This window comes from Piliocolobus tephrosceles, chromosome 3 (genome assembly GCF_002776525.5).
Source record: "Piliocolobus tephrosceles isolate RC106 chromosome 3, ASM277652v3, whole genome shotgun sequence".
In the NCBI taxonomy this organism is placed as follows: Eukaryota; Metazoa; Chordata; class Mammalia; order Primates; family Cercopithecidae; genus Piliocolobus; species Piliocolobus tephrosceles.
In genome coordinates this window covers 96,766,957-96,783,991 of record NC_045436.1, presented here as the reverse complement: position 1 = coordinate 96,783,991, position 17,035 = coordinate 96,766,957, and the positions used below count along the sequence as shown (strand labels likewise).

General features: G+C 33.8%; 1 non-coding gene across 1 annotated transcript; it reads right to left on the bottom strand.

The window, feature by feature from the left end:
* Positions 1 to 210: 210 nt before the first annotated feature.
* On the bottom strand, positions 211 to 317 carry LOC111547951. Its single transcript, XR_002733281.1, has one exon. It is a non-coding gene; the product is annotated as a U6 spliceosomal RNA (small nuclear RNA).
* Positions 318 to 17,035: the final 16,718 nt, after the last annotated feature.

The window sequence follows — 17,035 nt, the reverse complement described above, 5'->3', positions numbered from 1 at the left end:
TTTCATATAAAAATTATAAGTTGCATCTGAAGTGGAAACTAGAGGATAATTGACATAGTTGAAGAATGACCAGTAGACCATAAGTTAAAACATCAAATTTTAAAAAGTTAACTTCACGGAAAGTTGAATAAAGAAAAAAAAAAAACAAAAATAATGAAGAGGTATAGCATCAAATCTATAAACTTCTTCGAGCAGTATGGCCATTTTCATGAAAATATTGAACATTTCATGAATTTGCGAGTCATCCTTGCACAGACGCCATGTTAATCTTCTCTGTACCATTCCAATTTTGGTATGTGTGCTGTCAAAGTGAGTACAAATCCGTTTTTATAAAAGAAAAAATTCACAACTTAAAATTATAAGTAAAAATTATCATTATAGGACTATGTCATTAAAGAAAAGTATACAATGTTTCTAGTGGGAGGTGAAGTTTTCAAGTGGTAATTGGATTTGTAATTTGTAAATGGATAATTACAAAGATAACCATATGAAATTATTTCCATAGTGGATATGTTATAAATAAACCAACAAACTCTGTGTAATTTTTATAACTCTAGAGGCATGCTTGACATATATCTGCTTTATGAGTTTTGGTTCCAATGCAGGTATGCACTTACGCATTCTACTTACAATCGAATTTTATTACATTTTGTTTATCTGATCTTGAAAAAAATATCAACTCTGGAGCAGTAACTTTCATTTATAAGTCTAGCTGAGTTTGGCTGCTAAAGGCCAAATGCTAATTTTTTTCCCAAGCAATTATGAGTTGGTGTCAGAGACCTGTCATGAACAGTAGGTGAGCAGATGACAGGGCATTTGTGACAAAATTGTCAAATTAATCATTGGGAAGAAATGTTAGTATGCTCTGTTAACACCATTTTATAATGTATAAAAGTATTACATATGACATAATTTACATTGCTGCTTACACACCTTATTACATGCTACTAATATAACACTGAACCAGTGCTGTTATTCTGTTTATGAATATGTTTACATAGTTTCTCTTGATAATTAATGAGAACATTTTCATTAGCTAAACTAAGGTTTTTCAATTAGACAAAGAATATGTTTCAAGATGGCTTATAATAAAGAAATTTTATTACTCTTGGAGGCACAAAGGACAGAAATTCTTCACTGCCTGTATTCTTGGACAGAGACAGATTTTAGGGGCTGCCAAAAAAATGAATTATAATTACATAAATACATAATATAATAATTATATATGCTATTTTGACTAAGATAACAATAATTAAGTAATTTGTACAGGAATAGTTTTATGATTCTTTTTCAATAAAGAAATATTTCAATTACTAAGGTTAATTATAATGAAAAAATATGCTTTAAAGGCTCTGAATAAATAGATCATAGTTATAACATGATTGAAATTATTTTTTGTATAATTACTTTTATATGGGACTGAAAGTTTACAAAAATATTGTTTTTGAAGTAATTTTATATAGCCAACAGATAGAGTCCTAATCTGAAAATGGAAGTAAAATTAACAAATAATAAAAAATTTGCTATAGTGCAAACTTATGGATATATATCTGATACATGATAATATGCATAAATATCTGATAACAGATGAAGTCCAATAAACCTTGCCTTCTTCCACAAAATTTATCTTTATGGCTAATCATTAAGAGTTTGCAAACCAGTCTATGAAAACATGAATAATAACGATATATTTTCTGTTCTGAAGAAATGACCATTTTTCCCATCATTTCTAGTAATCTGTTTCACTTATTTCTAAAAGTCTGTTGAGTGTGTGTTACATGTAAATGTATATTTGTATATAATGTAATTTAGGGGTTATCTAATGTAACTCACCCGTATTGGATGGTACCTTGCTTGAAAACACCATCAGTCACAAATCTCTTTCACTGAATTCTGAATAGATGTTTATATAAATTAAGATATGGCCTATTTATTTAAGGAGTGCTAACATGTCTAACATGTCACATATATTCATAGAATGTATACATTTAATTAGTAAATATCACAGGTTCCTCTGTCATCTAGTGATATTTGAATCTAAGAGGACTATTAGGATTTGGTGAAAAGAAGTAGACAAATATTCAGATCAACATGTCCTTCCAAAGGTAAGGCAGATGAGATGAAAATATGTCATGACGCCATGTTGCCAAGGAAATCAACTAAAAGCATAAAAAGCTGAAAGGCATTCTCAAAATAACCAGTTGGTCAAGTCAGGGCATTTTCCAGTTGGATTTGTATATTATGCAACTAATTCAGAAAAAAAAAAAGTTTGATCTTGAAGTAGAGGTAGAATCATAATAATGATGTATTAACCATTAATACTGAGATAGTATTTAAAACTCAAATTAATTTTTCTAAAGTCATAAAGGATTTAAACCTGCCAGGCTATTTTCCTAAACCATTTTATACTACTAACTGCATTATATAATTGCTCCAGTTTCTCTATCTTCTTGCCAGCATACAGTGTTTTTCTTAGTCCTTATTTTAACCATTGTAAGTGTGTGTTCTCACATGGTAGAAGGGATGAATGAGCTCTCTGGTGTCTCTTTTATAAGGGAATTACCCTGATTTAGGAGAGCTTTATCTTCATGACCTAATCAAGTCCCAACTCCTACTACCATCACTTTGAGGGCTAAGATTTTAACATACGAATTTTGGGGAGACAAAAGGATTCAGAAAACAGAGGTTCTTTATTGAATAGGTCTTCTGAAAATATTTTCTACCAGTCAGTGACTTATGTTTTTATTCTTTTGACATTACCTTTCACGGAGAAAAAGTTTCCAATTTTAATCAAGTTAAGCTTATCAAATCATGTGTTCATGAATTGGGCCTTTGGTGTTACATCTAAAAAATCATAAAGCCCAAAGTCATGGAGATATTTTCCTATATTATATTCAAGAAGTTTTAACATGTTGTGTTTACATTAAGTCTGTGCTCCATTTTGAGTCAATTTTGTAAATGGTGTAAGGTCTGTATGTGGGTTCATGTGTTTGATATGTGGACATCTAGTTGTTCTAGCACAAATTGTTAAAAAGACTATCCTATTGCAATTGTATTGCTTTTGCTCCTTTGTCAAGAATCAACTTACGTGGATTTTTCCGGACTCTCTATTTTATTGTAGTGATCCATTTGTTTCTTCTTTTGTCAATCTCACACTCTCTTGATCACTGTAACTTTCTAGTGTCCTGAAGGCTGGTAGTGTTAATTCTCCAACTTCATGCATCTCCTTAAATATTGTGTTGGCTATTCAGGGTATTTTGCTTCTCCATATAAAATTTACTTTTTTAACTTTTTATTTTAACTTATGTGGGTACAAAGTAGGTATATATACTTATGGGTTACATGAGAAATTTTGATACAGGCATGAAAGGTGAAATAATCACATCAGGGTGTAGGGCATGCATTATCTCAAGCATTTATCCTTTATGTTTCAAACAATCCAATGATACTCTTTGGTTATTTTTGTATAAACAGTTAAATTATTTTTTACTATAGTTAGCATGTTGTTCTAGCAAATAGTAGGTCTTATTGATTATTTCCAATTACTTTTCGGACCCATTAATCAACCCTGCTTTCCCCTTCCCACCACCTACCCTTCCCAGCCACCAAAAGCCATCCTTATACTTTATGTTTCACGAGGTTTTTTTTTTTTTTTTTTTAATTTTTAACTTCTACAGATTAGTGAGAATATATGGTTGTCTTTCTGTGCCTGGCTTACTTCAATTTACACAATGAGCACCAGTTCCATCCATGTTGTTGCAAATTACCGGATCTCTTTTTTATGACTTAATAGTACTTCATTGTGTATAGGCACCACATTTATTTACCCAGTTGTCTATTGATGAACACTTCAGTTGCTTCCAACCTCCACCCTCTGAAAAGTCCCAGTGTGTGTTGTTGCCTTTATGTGTCCATGTGTTCTCATCAGTTAGCTCACACTTATAAATGAGAACCTGTAGTATTTGATTTTCTGTTCCTGTGTTAGTTTGCTAAGGATAATGGTCATCAACTCCATCCATTTCCCTGCAAAGGACAGGGTCTCATTTTTTACATGGCTACATAGTATTCCATGGTATATATGTAACACATTTTCTTTATCCAGTATGTGATTGATTGACATTTAGGTTGATTCCATTTCATTCCTATTGTGAACAGTGCTGCAGTGAACATACACTTACATGTGTCTTTATAAAAGAATGATTTATGTTCCTTTGGGTATATACTCGGTAATGTAACTGCTGGATCAAATGGAATTTCTGTCTTTAGGTCTTTGAAGAATTGCAACACTGTCTTCCACAACAGCTGAACTAATTTACAATCCAACCAACCGTTTATAAATGTTCCTTTTTCTCCACAACCTTGCCAGCATCTATCATTTTTCTGAGTTTTTAATAGTAACCATTCTGACTAATAGTAGCCATTCTGACCGATGTTAGATGATATCTCATTGTGGTTTTAATGTGCATTTCTCTAATAATCATTGATGTTGGGCATTTTCTTCATATGACAATTGGCCACAGGTATGTCTTCCTTTGAAAAGTGTCTATTCATGTCCTCTGCCCATGTTTCAATGGGCTCGTTTTTCCTTTTTTTTTTTTCTTGTAAATTTGTTTAAAGTCCTCATAGAAGCCAGATACTAGACCCTTAGACCCTTCTCAAATATATAGTTTGCAAAAATTTTCTCCCATTCTGTAGGTTGTCAGTTCATTCCATTGATTTTTTTTTTTTTTTTTTCTTTTTCTTTCGGCTGTGCAGAAACCTTTTAGTTTAATTAGGTCCCATTTGTCAGTTTTTGCTTTTATTGGAATTTCTTTTGGCCTCTTTGTCATGAAATCTTTGCCTATTCCTGCCTACTAAATGGAATCGCCTAGGTTGCCTTCCAGGGTTTTTATAGTTTTGGGTTTTACATTTAAGTCTTTAGTCAATCTTGAGTTAATTTAGTATATGGCATAAGAAAAGGGTCCAGTTCTAGCCTTCTGCATTTTCAGTTTCAGTTTTCTGCATATGGTAGCCAGTTATCCCAGCACAATTTATTGAATGGTGAATCCTTTCCATCAATTGTTTTTGTCATGCTCATTGAGGATCAGATAGTTATAGGTATCGGGTATTATTTCTGGGTTCTCTATTCTGTTCCAGCTGACTATGTGTCTGTTCTTGTGCCAGTACCATGCTCTTTTGGTAGTATAGTTTGAAGGCAGGTAGCATGAAAACTCCAGCTTTGTTTTTGTTGCTTATGATTGCTTTAGCTATTTGGGCTTTTTTGTTGTTGTTGTTGTTCCATATGAATTTTAAAATAGTGTTTTCTAGTTCTGTAAAGAACGTCAATAGCATTAATCTATACAGTCTTTTGGGAAGTATAACCATTCCACAATATGGATTATTCCTAAGTAGGAACACAGAACATTCTTCCATTTGTTTGTGCCATCTCTGATTTCTTTGAGCAGTAGCTTGTAGTTCTTGTAGAGATCATTTACCTCCTAGGTATTTTATTTTATTTTTGTTGCAGTTGTAAATGGGAGTTTATTTGTGATTTGGCTCTCAGCTTGACTATTGTTGCTTTATAGGAATGCTAGCATTTTTTTTCATATTGATTTTGCATTCTGAGACTTTGCTGGGGTTGCTTATAAGCTTAAGAAACTTTTGGGCTGAGACAATGGGGTTTTCTTGCCATAGAATCACGTTATCTGCTAACAGGGATGTTTGATTTTGTTTCTTCCTATTTGAATGCCCTTTATTTCTGTATCTTGCCTGATTGCCCTGGCCAGAGCTTCCAATACTATTTGGAGTAGGGGTGGTGGGAGAGGGCATCCTTGTCTTGTGCTGTTTTTTAAGTGGAATGCATCCAGCTTTTGCTCCTTTGGTATGATGTTGGCTGTGTGTGTGTGTGTGTGTTTTTTTTTTTTTTTTTTTTTTTTTTTTTTTATGGCTCTTATTATTTTGAGGTGTATTCTTTCAATATCTAGTTTATTGAGAGCTTTTAACATGAAGGGTATTGAATTTTATCAAAAGCCTTCTCTGCATCTATTGAGATAATTGTGTGTTTTTTGTTTAGTTCTGTGTATCAGATGAATCACATTTATTGATTTGTGTATGTTGAACCAACCATGCATTCCAGGGATGATGCCTACTTGATAATGGGGAATTAGATTTTTGATGTGCTGCTAAATACATTTTGCTAATATTTCTTTCAGGATTTTTGCCTCAATGTTCATCAAAGATATTGGCCGTGTGTGTGTGTGTGTGTGTGTGTGTGTGTGTGTGTGTGTGTGTGTGTTTCTTTAAACCGATTGTGTCTCTGCCATGTTTTGATATCAGGATAATGCTGGCCTCATAAAATGAGTTAGGGAGGGCCCCACGTTTTTAATTTTTGAAATAGTTTCAGTAGAAATAGTACAAATTCTTTTTTTTTTTTTTTGTATATCTAATAGAATCCAGCTGTGAATCCATCTGGTCCTGAGCTTATTTTGGTTGGTAGCCTATTTATTACTGCCTCAATTTCAGAATTCATTTATCAATTTATTTAAGCATTCAAATTTTCCTGGTTCAGTATTGAGAGGGTGTATGTGTTCAGAGATTCATTTATTTCTTCTAGATTTTCTAGTTTATATGCATAGAGATGTTTATAATATTCTCTGATGGCTGTATTTCTGTGGGGTCAGTGGTAATATGCTTCTTATTTTTTCTGATTGTGTTTATTTAAATATTTCTTTCTCTTGTTTGTCTAGCTAGCAGTCTATATTTTTTTTCCTCAAAAAACTGCTGCTGGTTCCGTGGATCTTTTAAATGCTCTGTGTGTGTGTGTGTGTGTGTGTGTGTGTGTGTGTGTGTGTCTATCACCTTCAGTTCAACTCTAATTTTGATTATTTCTTGTCTTCTTTTAGCTTTGGGATTTGTTTGCTCTTGATTCTCCAATTCTTTTAGTTGTAATGTTAGATTGTTAACTTTCTTTCTCTCTCTCTCTTTCTCTCTCTCTCTCTCTCTCTCTTTCTTTCTTTCTTTCTTTCAGTTGGAGTCTCATTCTGGTCATGCAGGTTGGAGTGCAGTGGCAATCTTGGCTCACTGCAACCTCTGCCATTCCTGTAATCCAAGTACTTTGGGAGGCCAAGGCAGGCAGATCATGAGGTCAGGGGTTGAGACCAGCCTGACCAACATGGTGAAAACCTGTCTCTACGAAAAATACAAAAATTAGCTGGTTGTGGTGCTGCACGCCTGTAATCCCAACTACTCAGGAGGCTGAGGCAGGAGAATCACTTGAACCCAGGAGGCGGAGGGGAGCTGTGATCACGCCATTGCACTTGAGTTTGGGTGACAGAGCGAGACTCTGTCTAAAAAAAAAAAAAAAAAAAACTTGAGATCTTTCTAACTTTTGATGTGGTCAATTAGTGCTATAAATTTCCCTCTTAACACTGCCTTAGCTGTGTCCTAGAGATTCTGATACAAGTGTATTTTTGTTCTCATTAGTTTCAAGGAACTTGATTTCTGCCTTAATTTCATTATTTTTCCAAAAGTCATTTGGAAGCATGTTATTCCATTTCCATGTAATTGTATGGTTTTGAGTGTATTCTTTAGTCTTTAGTTCCAATTTGATTTTGCTGTCGTTCAAGAAACTGTTATGATTTCAGTTATTTTGCATTTGTTGAGTAGTATTTTATTTTTGATTACATGATTGATTTTAGAGTGTCATATGGCAATGAAAATAATGTATATTCTGTTGTTTTGAGGTGGAGAGTTCTGCAGATTTCTATCAGGTCCATTTGATCTAGTGTTGAATTTAGGTCCTGAATATCTTTGTTAATTTTCTGTCTCAATGATCTGTCTAATACTGTCAGTGGGATATTAGAGGCTCCACTATTATTGTTGAAGGTCTATAAGAACCTGCTTTATAAATCTGGTTGCTCCTGTACTGCGTGCATATCTACTTAGGATGGTTAGCTCTTCTTGTTGAATTGAATGCTTTACCATTATGTAATGCCCTTCTTTTTTTTATTTTTAATTTTTTTTTTTTTTTTAATTTGCTGGAACAACATCTGTGTTGTCAGAAACTACGATTCTAACCCCTGCTTTTTGGTAGTTTAAATTTGCTTGATAGATTTTCCTTTCTCCTTTTATTTTGAGCCATTTGTGTGCCATTGCATGTGAGATGGGTTTCTTGAGGACTGCATACTAATGGATCTTGATTCTTTATCCAGTTTGCCACTCTGTGTCTTTTCATTGGGCCATTTAGCCCATTTACATTTAATATCGGTATTGATATGTGTAGATTTGATCCTGTCATCATTGTTTTAGCTGATTATTGTGCAGACTCGTTTATGCGGTTGCTTTAGAGTATCATTGGTCTGTGTACTTCAGTGTGTTTTTGTAGTAGCTGGTAACAATCTTTTCTTTTCATATTTCATGCTTCCTTTTTGAGCTCTGGTAAGGTTTGTCCGGTGGTAATGAGTTCCCTCAGCATTTGCTTATCTGAAAAGAATATTACTTTTCCTTTACATATAAAGTTTAATTTGGACAGATATGAAATTCAGGGTTGAAATTTCTTTTTTTTTATAAGAATGTTGAATATTGGCTTCCTATCTCTTTTCGATTGTAGGATATTCGTTGAGAGGTCTGCAGTTAGTCTGATGGGCTTCCCTTTGTAGATGACCTGGCCTTTCTCTTTAGCTGCTCTTAACATTTTAATTTTCTTTCATGTCAGCCGTGTAGAATCTGATGATTATGTGTCTTGGGGATGATGTTCTTGTGGAGTATCTTACCAGGGTTCTCTGCGTTTTCTGAATTTGAATGTTGGCCTGTCTAACAAGGTTGTAGAAGTTACAATGGATGATATTGTGAAACATGTTTTCCAAATTAGTTCCATTATCCCCATCCCTTTCAGTTACTCCAATCAGTCATATATTTGGTCTGTTTACATAATCCCATGTTTCTCATAAGTTTTGTTAATTCAAGTTCATTCTTCTCTATTCTTGTCTACCTGTCTTATTTCACACAGTCTTCAGGCTGTGAGATTGTTTCATTCATTTAGTCTGTTCTGCTGTTAATAATTGTGATTGTATTATAAAATTCTTTCAGTGTATTTTTCAGCTCTGTCAGGTTGGTTACATTCTTTTCTACCCTGGCTATTTTGTCTGTCAGTTCCTGCAATGTTTTATCATGATTTTTAGTTTCCTTGCATTGGGTTACAACATGCTCCTTTAGCTGGGTGGAGTTTTCTTTTATACGTATTTTGAATTTTATGGCTTTTCAGCCATCTCAGTCTCAGCTCAGTTCTGCATTCTTACTGGAGAGGTGATTTGGTCATTTGGAGGAAAGAGGGCACTCTGACATTTTGGGTTTTCACCATTCTTGCACTGATAGTTTATAATTTTTGTGAGCTTATCTACCTTAAATCTTGAGATTGCTGACCTTTTTTTCTTTTTCTTTAGTAGTCAGGACACTATTCTGTAGGGCTGTTGTGATTTTCTTGGGGTCCCCTCCAGTTCCTTGTCATCTTGGATTTTCCAGTACCTGGAGGTATCACCAGTAAAGGCGGCAAAGCAGTAAAGATAGCAGTCTGCCTCTTTCCTCTGGGAGCTTTGTTCCAGACAGTTACAGACCTTTGTCGACCTGAACGTACCTGGAGGAGGTCGCTGAAGACTCCAGATAGGAGGTCTCACCCATTCAGAAGGAACAGGATTGGGGACCCACTTAAAGAAGCATTCTGGGCCTGGTGCGGTGGCTCACGCTGTAGTTCCAGCACTTAGGGAGGCCGAGGCGGGCAGATCACGAAGTCAGGAGATGGAGACCATCCTGGCTAATACGGTGAAGCCCTGTCTCTACTAAAAATACAAAAAAAAAAAAAAAAAAAAAAAAAAAAAAAAAAAAAAAAAAAATTAGCCAGGCATGGTGGCGCCGGGCGCCTGTAGTCCCAGCTACCCGGGAGGCTGAAGCAGGAGAATAGCGTGAACCTGGGAGGCAGAGCTTCCGTGAGCCAAGACTGTGCCACTGCACTCCAGCCTGGGCAACAAAGAGAGTCCGTTAAAAAAAAGAAAAAAAAAAAAAAAAAAAAAAAAAGGCAGCATTCTGGCCAGATTTTCATAGGGCAGCTGTGCTGGGATACTGCTTCTGCTTTCAGTTTGCTTGGGCACTCCAATGCATGGGGGCTGGAAGGACTAAGTCATCCAAGCAGCAAAGACAGCAGGTCATCCCTCCCTCTAGGAACTCTGTCCCATGAAGTTTTTAAATCTCTATCAGCCAGAAAACACTGTTAGGGTTGGGGATGCCCTGGTTGAGAGGTCCCACCCAGTGAGGAACGACCAGTCAGGGACCAACTTACAGAAGCAGTCTGGCCACGTTTTGGTAGAGAAGCTGTGATGGGCTGGGGGTCCCTTCTGCCTCCTAGTTGGTTTCTATGTATTATTTTAACAGGTATGCCATTAAAATAGCTACTTTTAATCAATATGTTACTTACAGGCAACATACGATTGGGTCTTTTTTCTTGATCCACGTTGACAGTCTCTGTCTTTTAATTGGTGCACCAACCATTGATGTTCAAAAGAATTACGGATATATTGTGATTAATATGTATCATATTAGGTAACATTTTCTAATTGTTGCTCTGATTTTTTTGTTTCTGTAGTTTCTCCCACTTTTGTTATTCCTTTTGTAGCTTTAATTTAGCATTATTATGATTCTATATTTTCTCCTTTATAGGCATTTTAATACTTAAAAAAATTTTAGTGGATGCCATAGTTTGTAATATACATTTATGACAAATCCGAATTATTTTCAAACAGCACTTTAACAGCTCCTTGGCAGTGCTAGTTCTTCTAGCTCTTTTTAATAACAAAATAATCCTAATTCCTTTTATCCGTTTCTTGTATCATTCCTGTAATTCATTTTCATTATATATAACCATACATAAGCAGAGAAATAGACAAAATAATACATAATCAGACACATTGTTTCTTATTGTGGTCTTTCACTGGCATTTCCTAATGACTACTGACAGAGAACATCTTTCCAAGGAAAATTCATCATCCCTGAAATGCTTGTTCATGACTTTAGTCTGTTTTATGATTGGAATGTTTGTTTTTTCCCAAATTCAGTTTTGAGAGTTTTCATATATTTTCAATACTTGTCTTTTGCCCAAAATATGTGTTGGAAATATTATTTCAAGTGTAAATCTTGTCTTTTTAGTCTTTTCACATAAACGGTCACAGATGAAAGTATTTTCATTTTTCATAAATGAAATTTATTATTTGTATTGTCCTTTTGATGGCAAGTCTAAGAACATTTTGCATAACACTGGATCCCAAAGATTTTCTATTTTTACAAATGTTAAAATTTTATGTTTACATTCAATTCTATTAACCACTCTGAGCTAATATTTTATCATAAGTTATGACATTTAGGTAAAGTTTTTTTTTTTTTTTTTTTTTTTTTTTTTGCATATCTAATTGCTATAACTGAAAAGACTACCCTTCCTCTGTTAAATTCTTTAGTTATATTTTTTTCAAAAAGCAGTGGAGTATAGTTGTATGGATCAATTTCTAGCCTTTTAAATTTTGTTTTATTGTTCTATTTGTCTATTTCATTTCCAGTATCACATAGTTCTGATTATTGAAGCTATTATTATTAGGTAATACCATGTGGAAAAAATATTTGGGAAAAAGCAAACTTTCCAATCATAAAACAGACTAAAGTCATGAACAAGCATTTCAGGGAAGAAGATTTACAGATGATGAATTTTCCTTGGAAAGATGTTCTCTGTCAGTAGTCATTAGGAAATGCCAGTGAAAGACCACAATAAGAAACAATGTGTCTTATACTAAGCCTTATTATTAGGTAGATTTATTTCTTCCACTCGATTTTTCTGTTGTCATGACTGATTTGGTTTTCTAAGCCTAGACATTTCTATATAAATTTTAGAGTAGACTTAAGTCCACACAAGTTCTTGATAATATTTTGGTAGGAATTTTATTAAATCTGCAGATCTACTTAGGATAATTGATATATTTACTATGCTGAGCTTTACTATTCATGTATGTAGCGGCTTTCCATTTGTTCATATTTGATTCCGTTTGTCAGTTTGTTATTAACATACTAGGCCTGTGCATGTTTTGTTAAGTATGTAAGTGATACGGTTTCATTCTCTGTGGCTAACCAAATCTCATCTCAATTTGTAATCCCCACGTGTCAGGAGAAGGACCTAGTAGGCGTTAATTGGATCATAGGGGCAGTTTCCCCCAATGCTGTTCTTGTGATAGTGAGTTTGCACAAGATCTGAGTTTTATAAGTGGCTCTTCCCCCTTTGCATGCTCTCTCTTGCCTGCTGCCAGTAGGATGTGCTTGCTTCCCCTTCCACTATGATTGTGAGATTCATGAGGCCTCCCAGGCATGTGGAACTATTAGTCAATTAAATCTCTTTCCTGTATAAATTACCTGGTCTTTGGTAGTACCTTTATAGCAATGACAGAATGAATAGATACAGTAAAATGGCATCACAGAGTTTCTTACTGCTATAAAGATAATTGAAAATGTGGAAGTGACTTTGGAACTGGGTAATGGGCAGAGGTTGGAACAGTTTGGAGGACCTAGAAGAAGACAGGAAGATGTGGGAATGTTTAGAACTTCCTCAGGACTAGTTGAATGGTTTTGACCAAAATGCTGATAGTGATGTGAACTTTAAAGTCCAGGCTGAGGTGGTCTCAGATGGAGATGATAAATTTATTGGGAACTGGAGTAAAAGTTACTCATGCTATGCTTTAGCACAGAGACTGGCAGCATTTTGCTCCTTCCCTAGAGAAGTGTGGAACATTGAACATGAGAGAGATGATTTAGGGTATCCGGCAGAAGAAATGTCTAAGCAGCAAAGCATTTACAGCATGACCTGAATTATTCTGGAAGCATTTAGTTTTATGCATTCACAAAGAGATGGTATGAAAGAGAAGCTGATGTTTAAGAGAGAAGCCGAGCATAAAAGTTTGGAAAATTTGTAGCCTGGCAATTAGAAAGAAAAACCAATTTTCTAGGAGAAATTCAAGCCTGATGCAGAAATTTGCATAAGTAATGAGTAGCTGAATGTGAGTTTTCAAGGCAATGAGGAAAATGTCGCCAGGCCATGCCAGAGACCATGGTGACAGCCTTTCCCACCACAGGTCAGGATGTCTGGGAGAAAAAATGGTTTCATGGGCCTGGCCTGGGGCCCTGCTGCTCTGTACAACCTCGAGACTTGGTGCCCTGTGTCTCAGCCACTTCAGCTACAGTCATGGCTGAAAGGAGCCAAGAGACAGCTTGGACCATTGCTTCAGAGGGTGCAAACCCCAAGCTTTGATGGTTTCCACATGGTATTGAACTGCAGGTGCACAGAAATCAAAAATTGAGATTTAGGAACCTCTGCCTATATTTCAGAGGATGCATGGAAACACCTGGATGTCCCGGCAAAAGACTGCTGCAGGGGAGGAGTCCTCATGGAGAACCTCTGCGAGGTCAGTGCAGAAGGGAAATTAAATCTCTTTTCTTTATAAATTACTGAGTCTTATATATGTCTTTATAGCACTGTGAAAATTGACTAATACTATAACTGTCTTTTTTATTGGAGTCATTGTAAATGGCACTGTATCTTTAATTTTGGTTTCTGTATATTCCCTACTAGTACATAGAAATGTGATTGATTTTTGTGGTTGATCTTTCAGCACTATGTTGACTAAGAGCGATCAGATCACATTTGCTTGATATTTTCCTGATTTTAGGGGAAAGTCATTCATTTTAGTGCCAATCAGTATAATGGTGACTGTAGATTTTGTAAACATGTTTTATGAAGGGGAGAAAGTTCTCTTCTATTATTTAGATATTTAACAATCATGAATTGATATTGCATTACATCAAAAGATGTTTACTCATCACATCATATAGTCATATGCATTTTCTTCTGTAGCTTGTTGATGTGGTAGGTTATTTGATTTTTCAATATTCAAACAGGCCTGTATACACTTGCTTATGGTGTACAATTTGTTTTATACAATGCTGAACTGTATTTGGTAATATTTTGTTACGATATTTATGTCCATGTTTATGTGAGATATTATTCCGTAGTTTTCTTTTTTTTTAGCATTATCTTTGTGTGATTTTCATATAAGTGTAATATTGTGCTTATAAAATGAATTTGCATATGTAGTTTCCTCACCTATATTTTGGAAGAGATTGTGTAAAATTGTAATTAATTTTTCTTGAATATTTGGGTGAAGACATTTTTGTTTTTGCAGAAAAATATAAAGTTCTGACCAAGAATCCAGAAAAACAGATGCAAAATGAGGTAAAAGAAAGCACAATTAATGAAGCACAATGCTATTCAAAAAAACATAAAGTTGATCAACCTTGATAATTTGATAAATTACAAATTTGATTATTTGATGGTTATAGGACTATTCAATATCTCTATTTCACTTTGTTTGAGTTGGGTACTTTGCATTGCTTTACAGAAAAGGTTAATTTCTTCTAAACTGTCTAATTTTCAGTATAAAGTTCTTCATAGTATTTCCTTACGTATATTTTAATGGCTGCAGGATCAGTAGTCATGTCTGCTTTTTGAATCCTGATAATAGAGATGTAATGTCTTTTTTTTTTTTTTTTTTCTTTTTGTTAGTTTTTCCAGTGGCTTACAGACTTTGACTTTTCCTTTTTTGGAATACCTCTGTGCTTAATTGATTTTTCTCTATTGTTTTTCTGTTTTCAATTTCATTGAATTCTCCTCTTAAGTTTATTACTTCTATCCTTCCTCATTCTTTTAGGTAATTTTGCATCTGTTTTTCTGAATTCTTGATCAAACACTTGCACTTTTATATGAGACCTTTTCTTTTTTCCAATGTAATCATATCACAGCAGAAGTTCCCCTCAAATAACTTCTTTAGCCAAATTACCTATATTTCATATGTTGTGCTTTCTTCATTCATTTCTGTTTATAAAATCATTTTAAGGCTTCTTTGACACATAAGTTATTTACATGTTTATTCTGTAAGTTTATGGTTAAGACTTTTTTGTGTGTCATCTTCTATTGTTAATTTTCAGTTTGATTTTGTTGTTGTCATAGATTACACTGTATCATTTTATTTATTTGTTATGTGTTGAAGTATGTTTTATGATTCAAGTTGTGGTTTTTCGTGGTGAATTGCCTACATGTTCTTTTTAATTAAACAAAAAATAATAATACAAAATATTTTCCTCTAATTCTATGGAATGTGATTTTGTCAGTTGTCTGGTTCAGATCTCGTCTTACTCAGATCTTGAATTGTTCGTGTCAACATTCTTATTGATTTTTTGCCTAGTATTTCTCCTACTTATTGACAAAGGGCTTGTTGAATTTCCCAGCTGTAAATATGACTTATGTTAGAATTTTCAAAGTAGCTTTATATGTATTACCAAAAGAGGGAAATAACTTATGTTTTTATTAACAAGTGAAAGAATAAACAAATTGTGATACATTTATCCAATTATGGGTTACTCAGCAATAAAAAGGAATCAACTCTTGATACACGCTATGACATTGACGAGTTGCAAAATTATTATGCTGATGGAAATAAACAGAACAAGATAAGAGTACACACTATATGACTAAATTTGTATATACATTTTGGAAATGAAAACTAATGTAATGTGACAAGAGCAGATTAGTGGTTGTCTGTGGAAGTAGAAATTAAAGCAGGGTAGAAGGGAGGTACTAAAAGTAGAGCAACAAAACTTTTAAAAGTGAAAAATATGTTAATAATATGGATTGTGTTGATGGCTCCAGAGTGTATAATTATGTCAAAACTTATTGAGACCTACGTTTCAAATATACACAGTTTATTTTATGTCAATTATCTTTATAAAACTAAGAAGAAATTAAACTCTAGGCATAGCAGATTCAAAACAAATTCTCAAAGAAACTATTAGCATAGATTGTCTTAATGGTATCAGTACTACATCATTAGTCCATAAGAAAAACAAAGAAGTGTGTCGGTAAACTAAAGGAAAAAGGAGAAAAGTTGGAGACACGATAAATGTAACCAATATTAGAAAGAAATAAATGTTTTTTGATGTGAGTTTGAAATGAATTTGTATTTTTAAAACTGTAAGAATATAGCCTAGATTTTTATGTAATCTTCAGTATTATTTGAAAATATTATGCAGGAAAATTAAGATGATTCATTATAATGTAATGACTTTGTTTAATGAAAATGTGTTTGCCCATGATTAAAATTATTTCTTTTTCTACTTCGTTGATTTTTCTCCTCGCTAACTGCTATCAATTCATTTTTAGTCTGCAGTAAAAAGCTTTCAAATGATGATGGCACAGCAGTTTAATAAAACAGTATCAACTAAAAGAGACATTAGAATACATTTTTATAAATGTAAAAAATTACTTCTGCCTAAAAATAACTTAATGGAAATATGAAGATATTAGAAAAAAAGTCACTATAGAAACCAAATACCTAACTTTATTACATAGGGAACTTTTCGCTATTTAGATATGATCCATTAAAGATTATTACATCTCAGTTAATACATATTAATACATGCGTTAATATTTGTTAAATTGTATTTACACTTGACTTATAATATCTTAACGTTATAACGAAATGTTGTTAAAGACTTTAAGTTAAAGTCAAGCTTATCTGTTTCATATGAAAAAGGTGGAATGTGGAGATCTGTAACTTCACGTTTAAATATTTGTTTCCGGTAGACATGCCTTGAAAGTAATATTGAAGAAGTTTTTCAGAAAGAAAAAATATTAATGAGTCAGAAAATAAGATCTACATAAAAATAAATAATATTAGAGAAACAAAAGGAAAAGAAATACAAGTATATATTTTTTAGTCTTAATTCATCTATCATATAGCAATTTGATCAAAATAATAATAGTAACAGTATATTCCATTAGCTCTATCTTCTCGGTCAGTTGTATTGGCCTGCATTACCACCAGCATGAGTTTTCATGCACTCCACACCTTTTCCAAAACATGCGTTCATCATTTTCCTAACATCTGTAAATCTTATGTGCATGGAATTATAGCTCTTTGGT